Source organism: Halichoerus grypus, chromosome 6 (assembly GCF_964656455.1).
Source record: "Halichoerus grypus chromosome 6, mHalGry1.hap1.1, whole genome shotgun sequence".
Taxonomy (NCBI): domain Eukaryota; kingdom Metazoa; phylum Chordata; class Mammalia; order Carnivora; family Phocidae; genus Halichoerus; species Halichoerus grypus.
In genome coordinates this window covers 95290757-95298382 of record NC_135717.1, presented here as the reverse complement: position 1 = coordinate 95298382, position 7626 = coordinate 95290757, and the positions used below count along the sequence as shown (strand labels likewise).

The 7626-nt window shown below is 43.9% G+C and overlaps 2 protein-coding genes and 1 long non-coding RNA gene across 5 annotated transcripts in view; 2 read left to right on the top strand and 1 right to left on the bottom strand.

The window, feature by feature from the left end:
- Positions 1-1108: 1108 nt before the first annotated feature.
- On the bottom strand, positions 1109-2189 carry LOC118542154 (uncharacterized). The gene is made up of 2 exons (XR_004920442.2): positions 2045-2189; positions 1109-1532 (listed from the first exon to the last, which is right to left on the bottom strand). It is a non-coding gene; the product is annotated as an uncharacterized LOC118542154 (long non-coding RNA).
- Positions 2190-2322: 133 nt separating this feature from the next.
- Positions 2323-7626, top strand: part of LOC118527529 (ATP-dependent DNA helicase Q1-like) — a 336638-nt gene continuing 331334 nt past the window's right edge. For both annotated transcript variants that reach the window (XM_078075739.1, XM_078075738.1), the window contains exon 1: positions 2323-2416. The gene's annotated coding sequence lies outside the window, so the exon portion shown is untranslated. The remainder of the gene's footprint in view (positions 2417-7626) is intronic.
- The window catches only part of LOC144382351 (cationic amino acid transporter 3-like), a 100420-nt gene continuing 95147 nt past the window's right edge, over positions 2354-7626 (top strand). For both annotated transcript variants that reach the window (XM_078075731.1, XM_078075729.1), the window contains exon 1: positions 2354-2449. The gene's annotated coding sequence lies outside the window, so the exon portion shown is untranslated. The remainder of the gene's footprint in view (positions 2450-7626) is intronic.

The window sequence follows — 7626 nt, the reverse complement described above, 5'->3', positions numbered from 1 at the left end:
AGAAGTGGAATCTTACAGAGATTTATCCTGCATTATGGTCTTGGGCTATTTCTTATCCCATTTAGGGGGTTTGACAGTTTGGAGGAAGCTAGGGGTAGATTTTCCCATTCATTACCGTCTGGGGATACAGATCTGCTCTCCGCTCTCTGCAGTGACCCTGTAGTTGTCCCTACACAGAGAGGTCCTGGCTTAAGTCTCCTAGAGCCATTTTCGACCAGACCTTAAGAAAGTTCTCAACCTGCTGCAGATAGGTTTAGTGAACCTAAAGCAAGAGACTGGCATTTGGCCTCTCTGTTTGGGCACACATAACAGGAGTGAGCTGTCCTACAGTGTTTGCTCCTATTGTTTTTTATGGGGTGAGTTCTCCAAGGATATTTAGTGGATGCATGTTTTGAAGGAGAGATGTAAACAAACTCTTGTGGGTTTCTTGTCTTCAAAGTTCCTCACTTGGCAAAGAATACCCAGAGTGCTGAGTTTAGAAGGGGCTCAGAGATTTGACAATGTGGCTTGGGGCTTTTACAGTCAGTTTCTGGGGTACGTAAATGAAGAAGGGTCTTTCTTTTCTCCTTTTCCAAATAACAGGAAAAGAGATCATTTAAAGCTGGATGTGCTGAGGTTAAACTTAGTAAAGGGCTTCCTGACAGCACAACATGACCAACTCATTTAGTTTAGAGGCCATTCTGGCCTTCCTCCCTGGCCTTCATTTCTGCTGCCCTGCATCGGGTGCGAAGGCCAAGTGTCATTATGGCATCTCTTACTGCATCAACTTCCAGAGTTGACTATCTCCCTCTCCCTTCAAGTCCATCCCTCTTGCAGCTGTATTCTCAGGAAAAAAAAAAAAAAAAAGGGAAGTCCTTTTCTTTGGTTAAAAATGCTTTCTTTGGTTAGATAGAAGCAGTCTTCCCAAGCCTCCAAACAAGTTCCCTTGGGGTTTTTTGTGCTTCTTCTTCTTCTTGGGGTTTTTTGTGCTTCTTCTTCTTTTTTAAAATATATTTATCTGAGAGAGAGAGAGAGAGCGCTCAAGCGAGAGTGAGCAGGAGGAGGGGCAGAGGAAGAGGGAGAGACTCCCAGATTCATCTTGAACCCAAACACGACATTCTAAACGAAGTTGTTTTCAATAGACTGTTTAATTTTTAAAATCTTGAAAATCAAAGTTAGTTAAACAGAATAAGAAACTCAAAGCGTGGCAGATAAAGCAAAAACAAAAGACTATCATGACCATTAAAAAAGACAGGACCCACATGGTTGGGCAGACATGTAAATACAAAAATTCTTAAGATTGACAAAACGGTAGAAAAGTGGAAATGTTATAATGAAAGAAATGTTAACAAATAGCAATGCTAACCTTAGAAATAAGATAGGCCCGGAGAACTCTGTGGTACGCAGAAAGATGCTAAAATAATAAAACAAGCTACAAAGCACAATATACAACATTAAGGAAAGAAATCGTTTAACTGAACACAAAGTGGCATTTTACTACTGCGGAAACAGGTGGTAGAAAAGTGAAGTCGTTTCAAGGAATTTTTGGAAAGCTGTTTCCAGGGGTGGCAAAAAGGAATAAAAATATTTAAGTATACGCATTATTTATAAAACATCCAAAACCTAGAATAGGTGACATTTAAAATACCGTCTCCCAAACAAACGGCCAGTAACTTGTAGAGGACCCCCAGTCTGTCATATGCACAGACGTTCCCAGAAGCGAACCACGGGCACCGCGCATCAAACTCTCTCTTGTGGCCACCCGCAGGAACAACGCGCCCATCTAACTGGGAGTGAGAGCGCGCGACCCTGGTTCAAGACAGACGCTCAGAAGGCTTCCCCCTCCCCAGATCCCACCGACCTCCTCCTCCCAGGCCAGGTCTGCCACTGCGAATCCAGCTCCCGCCCCCTCAAGGCAGCCCTCCGCGTCCCGCATCCCTAGCTCAGTCCCGCAGGCCGCCGCCCCCAACGCGGAGCTTCATTCGTTGATGACCGGGTCAGTGGGGCGGGCGAGACGAGCTGGAGCAACGAGGATCCAGGCGGGGATCCCGGGGCGAGTGCTTACTCTGGGTGTCTGTTACGGAGATCATGGCTGCCGTAGTGAGGGCAGCGGCGACAGCACCTCGGGGCGCCCAGGGCGTGAACCAAAGTCCGGAGTTTTAAAAGAAGCCGGGAAACAGCCCAGGCGAGAGCCCACGGGTTTTCCCGAAAGACGCTCGCACCCCAGCTTCAAAACCGCTTCCCATTGGCTAAGCCCGCCCCCAATATTGCCCAGTCACCCGCAGTCTTGTTCGGTGACGCAAATCGTGGCCACACCCCTCCACCAATTAGAGAAGCGTGTTACTTGCGGTTGGTTGAGGAGACCTACCCCGCTCGCCGCTGGAGAAGAAGGAGAGAGTGGTGGCGGGAAGTTCTCATTGGAGAGCGGCTGAAAAGTGTAAGTAGTCGTCCCGAGGGCCGGCGCTCTGAGGTCAGAGAGAGAGGCGGCTGGGCTGGAGTGGGGTGAAGGGGTTCTTTAACCCCTTGGGGAGAGGTTCTGGGGTAAATGTGCTTTGAAAGGGCTAATTTTTTCTTTTCCTTCCTGAGGGTGCGGCCGGTCTATCGCGGATCACTTCCGTTCACCGATATATTGGCAGGAGAGAAACGGGCGTTAATCCTCGCCCATCTCTGATGGAACTTGGTCCTTTAGGGGCACGTCGGACTGCCTACCCCTCTCTTTTTATCTCCAGCCTTTTTCTATGCAGGAAGCTTGGTTACCAGAGTCTGTATTTGGCAGTCACCGTCGGGGGACGCATAAGCATAGTGGAGGGTATTATTACATTGCTGTTGTTTTCTAAACGCAGGTGGTGGGGAGAGGGGGACGTGTGTCTGATTTAGCCTGTGGTACCTCAGTGGCATTTACTCCAGTGTGAATGACTGGCTGTGACTTCGTGAAATATTTGCTGTGGGTGCTGTCAAAAGTTCAGAAATAGCAGAAGGAAAACCAAAGAATCACCGAAGTAGTAATTAGTAAAAGCCTGTTGTGCACCCACCAAAGAACAGCTGGGGAAGCAGGTGCACTCAAGCCAGAACAGGGAATGAGGATCAGGGGTATGTTGTTACAAAGCAGCTTAGAGAGTAAGACGTCAGTGACTCTTTCCTCTTCACAGTGATTAGAATATTAACGTTTTCTTAAGCGGTAGGGAATTGATTAGTGGTTACCTCATCAATTTTGGGAAACTGTTTTTGCTGATGTTTTCCAGAGGTATACACAAGTAATTATCCAGGTGAAGTTAGTCTTACAACATAAGCTAAAGTAAGCTTTGTATGACTAAAGTGGTTTTCTCTGCTCAGGGAATTTTTAAGGCTAGTCTCTCTTAGGTTTTTTTTTTTTTTTAAACAATTCTCCCCTTTTGAACATTAGCTCAGCAGGGTGAGAGAATGACCAACCAGTATAGTATTATTTTTCAGTTTCCATCATTGATGTCGTCAGGCTGAAGAATCACATATTTGCTGTTGCCATTAGTTGAATCATCATGCTGAGGGCCATGTAGTCACCTTCTTCATCATTTATGTGGTTATTGTTGATTTCATCCAGTTGTCTGATCCTGATGGATACCATTTGGCATATGAGTGGCTGCTGACAGGCCTTTAAAACCCTTAGGGTTAGACAACGTATTAGTTAAATAAGATGACTGAAGGAGAACGATAGCCAAGGACTGAAAAATTCCCAGAGCAGATTCCCAGGTGCCAAGATTTAACCCACTAAATAAATCAAATGGATTTCAGTTTTTAAAAAGTTATTTACAGGGTGCCTGGGTGGCTCAGTTGGTTAAGCAACTGCCTTCGGCTCAGGTCCTGATCCTGGAGTCCCAGGATCGAGTCCCGCATCGGGCTCCCTGCTCAGCAGGGAGTCTGCTTCTCCCTCTGACCCTCCCCCCTCTCATGTGCTCTCTCTCTCTCATTCTCTCTCTCAAATAAATAAATAAAATCTTTAAAAAAATAAAAATTAAAAAATAAAAAGTTATTTACATTAGCATACCATGATGTTTTAACAATCACTTCCTCATGATGACTTAGGACTGGTTGAAGGTGAGATTGATTTATTTTAGGAGGTCGTGTGACAGGTGAACTTCCACCCAAATTAGGCCTCTATGGTGTGAGCAGTGAGGTAATTTAATGAGAGGCGTTTCTATGGAAACAAAAAGGTTAATAGTTCAAGCAAATTATAAATTCACTGAGTTTGGAGATCAGCTAGTTGAGATAATTTCTAAATATTGGGCTTAAAACATCTTCAGATGGAGTGAGGGCAAGAATGGCAATCTGACAGATTTTCCCGGTTTGCAGTTTGAATGTCTCGTGATCTTGCTGCATGGCCACAGAGCAACAGACACAAAGATTGCCCTCCCATGGGTTGTTTTGGTGGTTTCTCTTAAGTTCATGTCAAGTTGTCCAGCTTTAGCTTGCATGGCTTTGGGAGAAGCGCAGTTTTATTTTCATAGTGATTCCAATTCAGAAGAGTGGGAGAAAATTGGAGATGTTAGTTCAGAGAGTTCTAGCCAAATATTGGAGGAAGCTAGAATTCAGGATCCAGTCCAGTTTGTGGGTAGAAAACAAAACCTCAAGGACAGTTAACAGCAGTAGAATCTGATATCCACAAGGGTGTATTACTGAAACCTCATTTTTCTCTTTGAAATTGTCCTTGTTTTTATCAAAGAGGACCACAGTCAGACTAACTTGTTTGTAAATTCAGTCTAGTTTCAAAAATTTGGCCTGATTATTTACATAAGTGCAGCAAGAATAGTGATTGACCAAATAGGCGCTTTTAAATCTGCTGTGCTGGAACTTGTGTCCTAGTAAAAGGAGAACAGATCGAGCTTATGTAAATACATATATTGTCATGAAAAATAAGTATATTCAAAAAGAATTTCTGAATTCTGGAGGGATCAAGTAAGGAGAAAAAGATACTTGTTTCAACCTTTGTTTACAAAAGTATATTTTACTGAAGTGCTGTAAGCCGTAGATAGCTTAAAACAGAGGAGAAAATAGGGCCCTTTATATCTGGAAAACAAAACATTAAAGAACTAGCAATGTTTTAAATGACGTCATAAAATTATAATCATCTTTAGTTCAGTCTCCTGTAATTAATTCTTGTTTTGCTTCAACTTGGGTTAGCAACACTATGAATCAGTTTTCCGTTAGACTTTTAGAAATCCTTACCCGTTCAGTGTTATGATCTTAAAGTTATCAGAAACCTGTAGTTGTCAGTCTTTTCCATGACTTTCCTTACAGGTGAAGCACTTTTGTAGGAACACTTTTATGAAAATAACAGAGTAAAACAATAACTGCCAAGGAGTGAAAAAAGATTTAAAAATAGCCATGGTTAAAGATCTCGTGAGAGTTGACACAAACACACAAACACACACACGCACACACAAATGGAATTGACAAATAAAATTGGTTATTTTTGTGATCTGTAGTATTTTAAGATAATAGCTGGAATTATGACTAGATAACATTATACCAGGACATGTCAAATTTTTAGGAATTTCATATAATCTTTGAATTAGTTATTTAATAATATACCCCATATAAATTATGATCTAAGATAAAACATTATTTTTTGACAGTGTTTCCCATGCAAATATATCAAGTAAGTCTACATAAATTAACATTTCTCTTTTTACTTCATTCAAAAGTTGATTTGGGGAAGTTTGTTGAAAATGTCAAAAGATTGAAAACATTTGGTCAAATAGAATCATAGGTCACTCTTAAATAATACTTAGTTACCCATTCAAGCAGAATGACAATGAAAAGATTTCAAAGGCAGAGACTCCTGTGGTGCTCTCTGTAAGTAGTGCTGTCACTGAGTGGCTGGAGTTGAAGAGAACCTGAGTGAGGAGGTCCTGGAGTACTGCGCATTATGGTGTCCTAGCATGTTATCTGGAGCCAACATGGTACAGGTCTGGATTATTCCAGGGTGCTTTGTGCCTGATGACTTTGGCAAGATGGCTGTTGCTGTAGCGAGCACTGACCAGGGGTGTTACAGCGTGCATTGCATTGGGGCTGTCTTGGTAGGTTGGCTTGGGATGATGTGGGCTAGGGAACCAGCGCTCACTGAGGCAGTAGGCCGGCTAGGGTGCCTGGACTGTGCTCCCATCCATGCTATGAAGGTAGAGGGGAATGTAGAATCTGGTACTCACCAGGCCCTCCAATCCAGAGAAATTTCCAGCAGCTTCCTTACCATTTGGTGGAGTTCTAGGGCTAGATACTTTATATTCTAGTTGCTCTTTTAAACCGTAGCTTTTTTCCTGTGCCCTAGGGGGTCCAAGTTTGATGTGGTTTAGAGGCCCAGGGCTCACTGAGGCAGCAGGCCAGCTGTGGCATGCATAACCTGCTCCTGTCTGTGCTGTCAAGATGTACTGGAAACAAACCATGGCACTTGCCAGCCTCTCAGATCTGGAGAGAGTTCTAGTTGCTGTCCTGCCATTTGATAGGGTCCTAAGGCTGGTTCCTTTATATTCTAGTTTCCCTCTCAAACTGGCTTTTTTTCTGTGTCCCAGGGCAGATGAATCTGCTCATAGCCCCTCAGTGCTATCCCTCCCACTGCAGTTCCACAGCATCTGGGGTGTGTGTGTGGGGGGTTCCTTTGTTAGAGTGTGTCTGTCTGCCTTGTTGTTCTTTTTTTTTTTTTTTTTTTTTTTTTTTTTTTTAAGATTTTATTTATTTATTTGACAGAGAGAGAATGAGAGAGACAGAGCACATGAGAGGGGGGAGGGTCAGAGGGAGAAGCAGGCTCCCTGCTCGGGACTCGATCCAGGGACTCCAGGATCATGACCTGAGCCGAAGGCAGTCGCTTAACCAACTGAGCCACCCAGGCGCCCTGCCTTGTTGTTCTTTATGTGATCTTTGTATCTTTTGTTGTGCTGAAGCTGTTCAGTCCATCCCCAGTTCTTCTTTAGGAGGAATTGCTCTGTTAATAGGTGTAGATTTGTTGTGTCTGTGGAGGAGATGAGTTCAGGCTCTTCCTGTGTTGCCATCTTGAATCGGAAGCTCTCTGTCAGGTAGGGCTTGATCAGAGAAGCAGAGGCACTCTGAGTGATGTAAGGGATTTACTTGAGGGATTTAACCTTATGTGATTATGTGAGGTGGTCAAGCTCTTCCCTGGCGTCTGTTTGCCTGTGTGTCTGGCACTGGGCCTGAAGTCAGCAGAGCCAGCAGTCAGGAAGAGGAGGCAGATACACAGTGGGGAATGCAAAAACAAACTGCAGCCTGTGAAGATGAATCCTGTTTCTTAACAGAACCTGCATTAGTCTCATTGCCTCAAAGTCTCCAATTTGAACGATGCAAGAGACCTGCCAAAAAGCTGGTTGCATACTGCTCGGGTGAGGATTTAGAGAAGCTGAAGGAGAACCCACAGGGTCTGGAGCAGCTGCAAACTCTGCTATTTCCCTGAGGATATCTGGCAGCAGTCAGAGTTGCAGTTATTTGTTTGGAAAATAAGCCCACTATTTCACTTCTGCCCTCCAAATCTCTGGCTGCCCAAGGAAGCACAACTGTCCCTTGTACAACCAAATATAAATTAATCCTCTCCTCAAAAGAGGGCACACGTTCTTGTTATACATCTTTGGATGCTGCTCATTCCTCTTCTTACTGAATCACATTCTT